The following is a 13,832-nucleotide window of genomic DNA, read 5'->3' as shown; positions in this document are numbered from 1 at the left end:
AGATATGGAGGCAGTGTCAAATTTTATTTTCCTGGGCTCCATGATCACTGCAGATGGAGACAGCAGCCCCGAAATCAAAAGACGCCTTCTTCTTGGGAGGAAAGCGATGACAAATCTTGACAGCATCTTGAAAAGCAGAGACATCACCTTGCCAACAAAAGTCCGAATAGTCAAAGCTATGGTTTTTCCTGTCGTGATGTATGGAAGTGAGAGCTGGACCATAAAGAAAGCAGACCGCCGAAGAATTGATGCCTTTGAATTGTGGTGCTGGAGGAGGCTCTTGAGAATCCCCTGGACTGCAAGGAGAACAAACCTATCAGTTCTAAAGGAAATCAACCCTGAATGCTCACTGGAAGGACAGATCCTGAAGCTGAGGCTCCAGTACTTTGGCCATCTCATGAGAAGAAAAGAGTCCTTGGAAAAAACCCTGATGTTAGGAAGGTGTGACGGCAAGAGGAGAAGGGGACGACCGAGGATGAGATGGCTGGACAGTGTCTGCGAAGCAACCAACATGAACCTGACACAACTCCGGGAGGCAGTAGAAGACAGGAGGGCCTGGCGTGCTCTGGTCCATGGGGTCACGAAGAGTCGGACACGACTAAACGACTAAACACACACACGACAGTCATACAGAAAATGATTACACTTCAGGTTATTGCTGCTGCTAAATTATTACAAGGTAGTAAATAATAAAATGTTCTTAGTTTTTCACAAATGGCAATCCATTTTGACTTGATTTTTGTAAAATTAATAATAACACTGTGTAATATATTATGTGTTGTTCTTTAAGGTTGTATTTACCTAATTTTCAGACCTGCTAAGGACCATATGATTTTTCTCATACATAAAACCATAAAACCACAGAATTCAAAGAGGGTGTACTTCCTTTTTCACTTGGCTGCACATAATACTCAAAGTTATTTTAAAAATGTTTTGGCACGTTAAGCAGTAGGCCGAATATGCACCTCTTCCTTTTCCTAACTGTAAAAATATAATAATATAGATTTAATCATTATAAATTAGCTGCCCTTTCACGACAACCAAAATTTGATGGCTGGTGGCTACCCCACTTCATCTAATGATAAGATTGGAGCCCACTGGCTGCCCTCTTCACATTTTTCTCTTGAGCTGTTTTTATGCCATCTTTTTCTTCTGCTGCATTCAGAGGCTGGAAGCAAGCCCATCTGAGAGGGAAACTGCCTGGTAGTCACAGGGCTTGGGAAAGTTGAATCATCTCTTCTCCAGTACATTGATATGTCTCTCTAAATTCCCCTCCCACCAGTTATGTTCATATCTCAGCAGTGCAGTTCTGAGAACACACTTACCAAATGCCATGTGTCACTATGCCCTCCGCTTTCAGAGGGAGTCAACCATCAGCCTGAAGAAACCTTACTCAACACTCACAGTCTGCTTTGACACAGATGCTACTTTTGTTTAAACCAGTTGCTTCCCACATGCAAATTATGGGAAAGACTTGGTTACTTACCATAGCTATGGTTATTCAAGTGGTGATCCATGTATCCACACAAAAAGGGTTCTGCACTTGTGCAAACACCATTTCGGGAAGTTCAAGAGCCTCAAAAACCAAAGTGTCTCTAGGCTATACCACACAAGTGCAGCCCCACTCCTCAGTTATCGCCACAAGAAAAAAAGAAGGGCAAAACAAGAGGGAATGTGGGCAGGATGTGTAGATACATGGATCACCACTCAAAGAACCATAGTTACGGTAAGTAATCCAGTATTCTTTCTCATGGTGTCCTTGTATGCACACAAAAGGGGTGGTTAGCAAGGTATATATTGGAGGAGGGAGTTACATCAAAAGAAGAGGACAGAACAGCTCTTCGAAATGCAGCATCTTTCTGAGCTCTGAGGTCTAATCTATAGCGTGTGACAGATGTCAATGGCCTGGACCATGTAGCTGCTCAGTAGATCTCCTGGATGTCCATACCATGTATGAAGGCAACAGATGAGGAGACTGCCCTGGTGGAATGACTGCAGAAAGCCCAAGGCAGAAGTTTGTTTGCCAGTTCATAAGTCAGGGTGATATCCGTAGAGATCCACTTGGAGAATCACTGAGAGGAGACATGGTGTCCCTTCTTGGGACCTTGGTAGATGAAAAGTTCAGTTGTCTGTCAAAAGCCTTTTGTCCTGACTAGGCAAAAGGCCAAGGCCCACCTGACGTCCAAGGACTGAACTGACTGTTCCAAGTCATTCTGTGGAGAAGGGTAGAAGGTAGGTAAGATGTTGGTGTGAAGAGTGATCCTGTCATGAGAGAAAGCTATGTATGGCAAATCACACCAAAGGGCTGTGAGTTCTGCAGCCCAGAGGGCCAATGTGAGGGCCACCAGAATAGCTACTTTGGGGTTAATAGGTGGAGGTCCGTTGTGGCCAGTGGTTTAAAGGGATGCTTGGGGAGCTGTGACAGAACCAGCAAGAGAGACCATGGATCATGTGAGGTCTCACATCTGGGTAGGCATTCTGAAGGCCCTTCAGAAACTTTTTAATGGTTTGATTTTTGAAGAGACGTGAAGATGAGTGGTCATTTGGTTGGTGTGCTACTATAGATGCCACCTTGACAGATGAAATGGAGAGTCTCTTTTGCTTGAGGTGCAGCAGGAAAGCCAGAACAGTGGGGAGAGAGGTTGGAGAGTCCGGCAGATTCTGTGATGGTGCATAAAGTTTGGAAACATCTCCACTTACAAATTTATAGGCGGTTAGTGAAGTCTTGCCTCTGTCATGTTTGTGAGGAGAGGTCTATCCTCCATGTGGTGAGCTTCAGGTGACTGACATCTGAGTGAAGGCCTGTGCTCTGGTGATGAGAGAGAAAGTCTGGATGCAAGGGCAGCCTCAGCCTGTCGATCATTGTGAGAAGGATGGTAAAACATTGCTGATGTGGCCACCATGGGGTGATAAGTATCACAGTGGAGTGGTGAAGAAGGATCTTCATGACTGTACGTCGGATCAGTGGGAAAGGAGGGAACATATATAGGAGGCTCCCAGTCCAGTCTGTGGTGAAAGCATTTTCCAGAAATTCTATGCCCCTGCTCGCTCGGGAGCAGTATCGGGTACATTTGGAGTTGGTGACAGTGACAAAAATGTCTACAGTGAACAGGTCTGGCAGGTAGAGGAGGCTGAGGGACTTGATTCCTCCTTGTTTCGTGCTGTTGTCCATGGTCATTTAGACAGTGTGGCCTTGAATCATGGTTCTGAAAGCCTGGAGGGCCCTGAAGAAGGCTAGGAGTTCAAGGAAATTGTATGATCTCTTGTGTGTGGACCATGTAGCCAGGACCGCGGGCCCCATCCTGTTGTGCTCACATCTATGACTTTAAAGCAGGAGAAATGTGGTTGCTGAAAAAGGACCTCAAGTTGAAGGTGGTGCTCAGTTTTCCACCAGAGAAGTTGTCACCTGAGATACAGCCAAATAAACAGTTTTTTTAATCTTTGGTGGGTTCCATCTGTCGTTGTAGGCAAGTAAGTAAAAGGATTGGAGTGGTCTCATCCTAATCCTCGAGTGCAGCAGAATGGTTGTGATAGGTGCCCTGAGGCCTAGCACTCGTTGGACAAAATGGACCAAGGTGTGCTGGGTGTAATCAGTTTTTGTGCAAAGTGCATGATGATGTCTACCCATGCTTAAGGCAGGAAGGTCCATGTGCTTGTGGCATCAAGGAGCACTCTGATGCAGCGGATAATTTGACAAAGGATGATGTGAGATTTCTCCATGCTGACTTGTAGCCCAAGACTCAAGAGCACTGGCAGGGTGAATGCAATGTTGGTACATAGTGTATTTTTCTCGTGCACCACCAGAAGCCAATCACTGATGTAGGGGAAGACAATGATGCCTTGAGTTCTGAGAAATGCTGCCACCGGCACCATGCATTTAGTGAAAACTCTTGGGGCCGTGGAGAGCCCAAGGGGAAGTGTACAGAAGTTGTAGGCCTGGGGGGGCAACAAGAAAGCTTAGGAAGCAGTGATACTGTGGGTGAATCAAGATTTGGAAACACACATTGTGGAGATGTATGGGCATAAACCAGTCTCCCTGGTGAAGAAGGGGGAAGAGTTGACTGTAACATCACCATCCAGAAATGTTCTAGAGTGTTGAATTTGTTGAGGGTATGTAGATCCAAGACAGGGGGTAGCCGCCTGTCCCTTTTGAGTAAAGTAGCAGGAGAAGAAACCATGGCTTCTTTTGGCGGTAGCATGTGAATTTCCTCCTGAAGGATGGTGGAGGGTGGGGTGTGTCAGATATGGCCTGTGGGTGGAAGAGAAAAACAACTCTATCACATAGTCATGGGTTATAATGTTGAAAACCCACACATCCAAAATGATGGCATCCCAAGTGTGGATGAATAGGGCTAATCATATAGCTGTAGCCGTAGTGGTGTGAGGTGGGGGTGGTGCGCATCAAAACTGCTGTCTGAAGATTCATGTCTGCCTTCTTGAGGAAAGTTGTTTGCTTGTATTTGACATAAGAGGAGGCAGGGGTGAGACATGGGTGAGTTGACTGATCAGCCGCTTTGGACAGCTCGGATGGTGATAGTTAAGTGTATGGAAGGCATCTCTTCCAGTGAGAGTGGAAGTGACGAGTTGTTGTACTTATACCTATTTTCTTTGAATCGGTTTTCTTTTTGAGGGGGTCCTGCATAGAATTATTGGTCTTGTCACTGAAGATTCCCTCTCCCTTGAAGGGTAGGGTGTCAAGCAATGTTATTTCAATGGGGATGTTTGTCTTTTTAGGGACATGGGCGAAAACTGCATCTTTGGCTGCTGGCACTGGTTTGAAGACTGGCAATTGCAATGATTTTGCGATTCTCTCTATCAGGTCATTATAAGAACAGAGATTCTCCAAGAGGGAGAGAGGAACAGCAACCTGGACATCAGAACCAGATGAGGATTCTGGGACAATAACAGAGTCTTCTCCCTCCTCTCCGCTGGAGTCAGCAGAGCTGCCATCTGATTTTTCATTCTCTGTAGGAATGGAAGGTGCTCCAAGTAAAAGGTGTGAGTTGTGCAGAAACTGCAAGGTGAGTGAAATGTCTGGATTAGGGGGAGGCAGAAGGACCTCGGACAAGGTGGATCAGAGAGCCAGGGCATGGGGCGATGACTGGGGGGGATCCCTGTTGTCGATGCTGGTCTCATGGAAGACATAGAGTAGTGGACGGTGTGGGGATCACAATCAATTTTGAAGCTCTCAATGAAGATGGGAGTCATGGTGCTGCTTATTGCGCCGGGGAGATCAGTGTTGAGGTTTCTTGAGATCAAGGGCAAGTGTGTGTGTGTGATCAAGACCTGCTGCAGTCTTGACATAAGTGATGACTTCTATATGAGTGGGAAGGCCAGCTCATGTCCCCATACATAAAGCAAGTAGGGCAAAAGACAGGTACATAGTAAAGATCCTCACGATATAGAGAGCTTGTTGAAGGCGATCTCGAGAAAAGGGGGAACGGCAAAGCTGTGGGGTGGGGGGAAATTGAAATCTAAATCCTCTCTCTAAGCAACTTTCTCAGTTTTTTGCAGAAAAAGGAGAAGGGGGAAGGAAAAGGGCAGAGGACATAAAAAAAAAAGAATATAAGTGAGCGGAGTCTCCAGAGCAGTCTTCACATGCTGTTGCAGCGGCAGACAAAAAAGGACTGAGAAGAGCAGGGTATACTTACAAGGTATACTTCCATTGTATAGGCCAGAAGCACTTCCATTTTTGAGGCTCTGGAACTTTCCAAAATGGTGTTTGCGCAGGCACACAATCCCTTTTGTGTGCATACATGGACACCACAAAGAACCAGCCCTTTCACAAAACATCTGGCTTAGCCCTGATTCTGGAAATTTAGGGATGCTTCTAGACTGAGCGATCCTACTGTTCATACCTAGAAGCACTGTGCAGCTACTTTTCTTTCCTTAACAGATTTTTTGTCTGGGAGAAAAAATAGTAAAGTGATAAAAAGTAGAGCAAATTGAAGATACCAACATATAGATTCTGCCCCTCCCAAACAACTTCAGTGAATAACGTGTTCCTAGATTAAGATAGAAGAGCAATGTACAAACACCCTAGTTCTCTCTCCTTTTCTTTCTCTCTTTGTTATTTCTTAAAAAGAGCTCACAGAAGTGTATTACATTTTCAAAGTGCTGAAAATTTAATGACTACATAAAATCATGCATACTGTTCTCAGTGGTCTCCCTGAAATTCTCTAATGCATATTAGTTTAAGTAACATCTATTGCTTGGATTAGATGTACTGATTAACTACATTTTATTACACCTTCCTTCTAGCCAGTATAAAAATAGAGACTTGTCAATAACACTTCAGAGCTCTATAAGAATTTGAGCCCAGTTCTCCCTTTATGCATGACAAAAAAGGTATTTCTTGTCTGCAAATTCTTCAAATGCACTTAGCTTCTGTCTTTTAAAAAAATTCACTTCAAGATCTTTCACAAAACAGGCTACTTAAACATCTGGATGAGTTCATTAGGCTAATTAACTCCATTCCAGAGTGTAGGCCAGTCAGTTTCTGGAGTTATAGTCCTATGGTTTTTAAACCACAGACTGGTACACAAGTTTAGTAGTGACCTCAGATGCTCTTCTGTCAACAACTTCAAACAGATGTCTCTTACACATTCCATAATTCCAATCAGTAGGGGAGTTGTTGGATTATAACTATGTTGACGTCATAGTTCAGATCAGAAGCCAGTGTGTGCATCTGAAACTGAATGTACACATTGTTCTTCATGTAAGGGATTCTCAGAAGAATGTTTAAGAATTGCTTTTGCTGAATCACAAAGCCCATGGAAGTGCACAACTTCCTTTTTAGTAGCAAAAGGAGATTCCGACGGACAGTCACAAGTTTATGAAGACAATATCTACACTCTGTTGTTTATGACCAGTATTGTGTGTGTTTTTTTAAAATCAAAGACATGTTGAGAAATTAGAATGATTTTTGATTGGATGCAAATTTGGCCATACTTTGAATAGTAGAGATAGCCATGACTAATTTTAACTGCCATTGGCCAAAATCCTATTGTACACTACAGACATACAACTCAAGGTTGCATGCACAGTAGTTGTGTGAGCACCGAGGCAAATACCTATTTGATATATTTACAGTGGAGCCTCGACTTACGGATGTCACTACTTACGAAAATTTCAAATAACGAAAAGCTCCAGCCGCAAAATTTTGCTTTGACTTGTGGCCAGAGCTTCCACTTACGAAAAGAAACAGGCAGGGGGAAAGGGCGGGAAATTCAAACCATTGGTGGTGAAGAGGTTACTTCTTTGCCCTAACGGTTAGGAAAAGGGAAGCTCAGCCTCCCGGGCTTCCAACACCGCCCCACCCGCCCTGCTGGGTGCCGGTGCTTTGGAAGCCCGGGAAGACGCCACCCGGTGCGGAGGTCGGGGCGGCTTTGGCTTCCCGGGCTTCCAAAGCTGCCCCTGCTGCCCTCTTCCTCCCGTCCCCACTGCCCTCTGCCTCCCGTCCCCACTGCCTCTGCTGCTGCAGGAGGCAGGGGGGTGGGAGGCAGAGGGCAGCAGGGATGGGAGGCAGAACCTGGCCAGCATGGTCTGGTGGCTCGCCTCCCGCAGTGGCGGAGACAATGGGGAAAGGAGGCAGAGCCCAGCCAGCATGATTCGGTGGCTCGCCTCCTGGCAGTGGCGGCAGCGGAGGCAGCAGAGTAAGGTGCTGCTTTTTGCTTTTTTAAAAACTGTTCTGTTTTTACAGTACAGTATTTTATTTATTTATTTATTTTGTATTTTTGGCTTTGGCTGGAACAGATAAATCAGTTTTCAATGCATTCCTATGGGAAATGGTGCTTTGACTTACGAAAATTTCAACTTGAGGCCACCATTCCAATACGGATTAATTTTGTAAGTCGAGGCACCACTGTATAGCCCACTTTTCCTTCAATGATCTCAAGGCAGCATAAAGGATTTTGCTCTTTCTCTACCTTTTATCTTCAGAACAACCCGTCAGGTAGGTTAGACTGGAGAGTAACTAGTCCAATATCATCGAGTCAATTTCATGGCTCAGTGGGGACCTGAACCTAAGCTTCCTGAACTCTAACCCATCATTGCCTCTCTATATTGAGGTTACATTGCATCATATTTAACAGCCATTGACAAAGTCATCCATAGCCATTGGCTTCTGTCAGTTCATTTCAGCTTGGAAGCTCAGGAAACAAGCCAAGAGAACAAAGACCTGATCAATACACAATAAGTACAGTGACTATACAGTGGTGCCTCGACTTACGACCATCCCAACATACGACCATTTTGAGTTGCAACCAGCTCCGGATGCAAAATTTTACTTCAACCTGGGACGGAGCTTCGAGTTGCGATCAAAAGAGGCAGGGAAAAAAGCCGGGGAATTCAAATTAGAGGGCTAACCATTGGTTGGCGAAGAGCTTCTTTGTAGCTCTTTCACCCCAATGGTTAGAGTGTGTGCGTCGGAGGAGGCTTCGGACTGCCTGGTGCTGCTTTCTGGTTCTGAGTAAGTACATTTGCAGGGTTTTGCAGGGTGGGTTTGGACTGGGGGGAGCTTATGTTTCTGTACTGTGATTTTTTGTATGTGTGTTTTGGTGTGTTTATTTTTTTCAGCCCCAGCACCTTATGATGGGGCTTGCTGTGTTGTTTATTTTTGGTTTGTTTGGTTTTTTAAAAGCCCCAGCGCCTTCCAATGGGGCTTGCTGTGTGCTTTATTTTTGTTTTTTGTGTGTGTTTTTAAGCCCCAGCGCCTTTCAACGGGGCTTGCTGTGTGGTTTATTGTTTTTGTTTGTTTTTTGTTCCAATGCATTTCAATGGGAAATGGTGCTTCAACTTACGACCATTTCGAGTTACGTCCATCTTCTGGAACGTATTATGGTAGTAAGTCAAGGCACCACTGTACTGTCAAAAATATGGAAACAGAAAATCATGTTATCTTAACCTGTTATTTCTATGCTTCTATGGTTTGCAGCAGGTAAAGAAGAAGAATCCTAAAGCAGTCTTGATCGAAATGGGATTTTTGTGCTTATCATATTGAAGCGTATAATCCATAAAAGATTGTGAAAAATATACAGCAAGAGCAATAAAAATATAATTTTTATCAATATTTAATTCATCCAAGGGATATTAGCTTATAAACACATTTTTTTTCACATTTTTGAGATCAAAATAGAGATCCTATGCACACTTACCGGTACTTTGACAATAAGGCCACTATACTTAATAGGACTTACTTCTTACTAAGTTTAGAAAGGACTTGGCAGTGCATAAGCAAACTGCCTTAAAATGAAATCTGCAAAATATCTATACAGAAAACTAAACTACGTCCTTACAAGGTCAGGGTCTATCTGAAGATTAAAAAACCTGAGAGCTGTGCCTAATCCTAGGAAAAAGCAGATGGTTTACAGGATTACAAAAACATTGCATGCATCTGGAAGAAGCTCACTTGCAAAATTCCAATACTTTCCATTAATACTTGTGTGATGAAGGCTGAAATCCTCATGCTTAGTGTAATGAGCTGCAACTAGAGAAGGCCATTTGAATCAATAAAATTTATGGAAGAAGTGACTCACTAAACTCCCACTGATTTCATGGGCCTACTCTAGGGTGCGTTCTATGCTAAGCAACAGGTTTTCACCCAATATTTATTTATTTGCTTACTTGTAAAATGCCATTCTTCCTCAATTATTCTACAAGACAAAGAACACAGTTATAGGTCATGTCCACTGTTAAGAAAATTTTGGTGGAGCACAAATGTACATGACAATTGTCCATCATTTCTGTGACAATGTATAACCACCAAGGCAATCTGTGCAAGTCTGCAGACCCACTATGAACTGGCAATAAGGTTTAAAAAAAGTGCTAGTCAGTTTTGTCCTTCCTAGTTCACGATGCCATAATCCCTCTTAGACTACTGAGATACCAAAGTGACAATTTTTTCTATATTTATTTAGGCTGAGATAGCTCCAGCACTGAACTACTGATAAACCCTTGGTAAAGTAGCTGCTTGGAATGGCATTCTTTGGGAGGAATGTAGGGCATAAATAAAATAAATAAATACCAATCTGCATTCTTCTCATTATAGTTCAGGTCCAAATTAAATTATAGTTCAGGTCCAAATTAAATTAAATTTAACAAACACAGGAAAAGCTGACAATAGTACTGACAACCAAAATAGGCCTCAGTATCAAAAGAATCCAGAAAAACTACTTCCAGCATCCTAGAAATAATCAGAGTGAAACAATTGCAAAGTTCAGAAAGAACCATGAACATCACCCATCTACAGAAAAAGACAAAAGCCTATCTCACAGCCTTAAATACTGGCACTCCCAAGCCAACCACACCAGAGCACAGAGTGCTGTCCTCTGAAGATGCCGGCCACAGAGACTGGCGAAAAGTCAGGAAGAACAACCTTCAGAACACGGCCAAAGAGCCCGAAAAACCCACAACAACCAAGAACCATGATACTGCCGCTACTATGCACCAGTCTGTGTATCTAAGGCCACTGCCTCACCAGCAAAAGTTTTTCTAGTTGTGCCCCATTGAATTTGCATCTTAAATTTGTGGTCACATGACACAGCAATAACACAATCTTTTACTTCTCCACTGTGCTAACTCTGCATCATGTCCTGCCCTTCCTCGGACTTCTACTCTTTTTGTTCTGATGCTGCTGCAAAACATTTACAGTGGTGCCTCGACCTATGAACATCCCTACTTATGACCATTTCGAACAGCTCCGGTTGCAAAATTTTGCAACCGGAGCTGTTGCAACCGGAGCAAAATGTCCAGACTTGTGACTGGAAAAAAAACGCAGGGAAAGCGGGGAAAGCAAGAAATTTGAACTGCTTTCAGTTAACCACTGGTCAGCGAAGAGGATGCTTGTCTGTACCTCGTTCACCCCAGTGGTTAGAGAGTGTGGATACAGAGAGAGACTTCAGACTGCCTGGTACTGCCTGGTACTGTATTGTATTTTTTTGGCTTTTTTTATTTTTCCTTTTTTGCTTTTTGACTTTCTTTTTTAAAACAGAGAGACTGCCTGTTCTGGGTGAGTACACTGTATTTAATGTACACGGTTTTTGCAGCTTGGGCTTTAGCTAGATGTGGGGGGTTATGTTTCTGGGTCTTGCAGTGTGGGTTTAAAATGTGAAAATTAGACTATAATATTAAATTAAAATTAAATGTGTAAATTAGACTGTAATTTTAACATGTAAAATTTATTTGTTTATTTTGCATTCTGTGGCTCCTAGGGTTTGTGTACTGTGACCTCTCTTTTGTTTTAAAATGTGTGGGTTTAAAATATGAATCCAAAGTCTTTTTGTTTTAAAATCAGAACATTTTCTGTGAGCGGCTGCTGTGGTGGCTGGCATGGTGTAAAATGGAGTTTAGACTTAAGTCTTTTTGTTTTAAAACCAGAACATTTTCTGTGAGGGGCTGCTGTGGTGGCTGGCATGGTGTAAAATGGGGTTTAGATTCAAATCTCTCTCTCACTATTGTCTTCTCTCTCTCTTTATGCTATCTTTTTGTGCTGAGGGGGTCTGTTTGCTGGAATAATGGTTGCTGGTTTTTGTGGCTCCTAGGGTTTGTGTACTGTGGTGTGCTGAACAGTACTCATGGCTCCAAAGAAAGAGCAGAGCAAAGGGAAGAAGAATATCATCTCCATTGAAATGAAAAAGGACATTATCAAAAAGCATGAAGATGGCATGCGTGTGAGTGAACTGAAAATGGAACGAGTGCCAGGACTTCTTTGAGAGGCACCACCCAATCAGGACTGTGATAGGAAGAGTTTTGGACATGATGAGCGACAATGTGTCAGCCATTTCAGAAAGGTTCTGCAACGCAGGGCAAAGCAGGCAAAATTGGACAAAGTTTTCACCAGGATGGAGCCTGCAGACAAGAGACAACGACAGGGAACCCCTGGAGAAGACGACCCAAAGGAGGGGACTCTACCTCGCAGTGATGACCAATTCACCAACCACCTGCTTGTCCTCCAGCCAGAAGTCACCATGATGTCCTCCAGAAGTCACTGAAAGCTAAGTGACCTCTCTTTTGGTTTAAAAGGTGTTGGTGGGAGGGTTTTAAATGTGTTTGGTTTTAAAAGGTGTTTGGTTTTAAATGTGTGCTGTTTAAAAGGTGTTTTAGACTCCAAATTCTGCCTCCCCCCATTGTCTTCTCTCTCTCTCTATCTTTTTTTTGTGCTTAACAGCACAAACCTTTGTCTGAGAGGTCTGTGTGCCCCAGTGATGACCTTCTTTCTTTCCTCTTTTCCCCATTGTTCCCTCCGTCCCTCCTTTCCCGCCCTTTTTAACCTAAGTAATCTTAGATTAAAAGAAGAAAAATTCTCCCCCTAGTGGTAGAAGACAGATTAATTGGTTTGCATTCGTTCCTATGGGAATGAATGCTTCGACTTGCAACCGGCGTCTCTAGATACAACCCAAAAACAGATGGAACGAATTAATTGGGTTTCAATGCATTTCAATGGGAAATGCTGATTCGACTTCCAACCATTTCGACTTACGAACATCTTCTCAAATGGATTATGGTCGTAAGTCAAGGCGTAGTTCTGTTACAGCTTGTGTGGACAATAGGACGGACAGAAATCTTTCTGACGGAAACTTGCAATGGGAGGTTGCTGCCACTACTGTAGTTCAGATGTCCCTATTCCCCCCGCCACCACGGCCAGAGTGTCAATGTTGGCACAGCAGAGAAAAGTGTACCTCTGAAGGAATTGTTGCCAACATATCAATACAGCAGAAAATGAATGAATGAATGAATCTGGGCCACAGAGGCATAAAAAACACAGAGGAGAAATATGGCAGTACTTAAGTGAGGAGGGCCATAATGCATCAGATTTAAGGAAATGTTGCAGAAAGCCAAAAACATGTCAGGATACACATCCTGGTTGATATGCCATGTGACTGTAAAGCAATACAAGGGATGAAAAGTCTTGATAGCAGAGGGGAACACTTCACTTATGTGACTGCAGATTAAGACACTTCCCTCACTTCCCTCTGCTCAATGGGAGAGGTAGTGCTGACAAAACCATGCACTGCTGTCTTGAAGGACTTCAACATATGCGGCGTACAGATAGCTTGCCCTGTGGAATAACTGACCAGTTTCCTCCTTATTATTGTAATAGCAATAAACACAATCATATATAAATAATTTCATCACAACTCAAGCACCACAGCAGAGGCAGAAGGTCCATTCTATTTCTTTGGTTTCTAATTGCACTATTTCCTCAGTCAGTTCAACAGAGTAGTGAAATTGACCTGAGAGTAATCAGTTTTGCTCCTAAGGGAAACACTGTACATACAGTGCTTTCTTTTGCTTAAAACCTACATAAGCACATACACAGATATTCACCTCACTTTTCATTTGTTTGCTTCTATTATTCTTGCTAAACTTTAAAAACACATCTGGAAACAAATTAGGAGAAAAGTGTGCAACTCCTCATGAGCGTTATTTACCTTGGTATCTGAAGGCAAATTGTTTTAAATCAGGGGTTAGGGAATATTTTTATCGTTTTGTTGTTTTGCATTGATTTGGGGATTCCTGCAAGCTGAGAAAGAATCAATAAATCAATCTACCACTAAAACACAGCATATAATGAACCAGAGAAACAGGAGTGACTTTTTTTAATAAAATGAGGGGGGGAAAATTATCTTACAGTCTCAACATGCAATGATTTGAAGTAGGGAGACCATAATAAATTTACATACTGCAAATAACAAGACATCAGACCACAGGACACACATACTCTCTCTAGAGATATACAGCTAGTATTGTCATGTTGCCTTTTACTCAGGGTATATATGAGAAACATGCATACTCATCAGATATACTTCAGTTTGAATTCCTGCATTGAGCAA

The 13,832-nt window shown here is 43.0% G+C and overlaps 1 protein-coding gene and 1 long non-coding RNA gene across 51 annotated transcripts in view; one reads left to right on the top strand and one right to left on the bottom strand.

Moving 5' to 3' along the window:
- The window catches only part of LOC144584195 (uncharacterized), an 80,404-nt gene extending 75,483 nt beyond the window's left edge, over window positions 1-4,921 (top strand). The window contains exon 3 of the long non-coding RNA XR_013538294.1: window positions 4,820-4,921. This is a non-coding gene — a long non-coding RNA (uncharacterized LOC144584195). The remainder of the gene's footprint in view (window positions 1-4,819) is intronic.
- CAMK2B (calcium/calmodulin dependent protein kinase II beta) overlaps window positions 1-13,832 on the bottom strand; it is a 289,277-nt gene that overhangs the window by 236,055 nt on the left and 39,390 nt on the right. The gene's annotated exons all lie outside the window — the stretch shown is intronic.

This window comes from Pogona vitticeps, chromosome 8, assembly GCF_051106095.1.
Source record: "Pogona vitticeps strain Pit_001003342236 chromosome 8, PviZW2.1, whole genome shotgun sequence".
Classification (NCBI taxonomy): Eukaryota; Metazoa; Chordata; class Lepidosauria; order Squamata; family Agamidae; genus Pogona; species Pogona vitticeps.
This window is presented reverse-complemented; position numbering and strand designations above follow the sequence as displayed.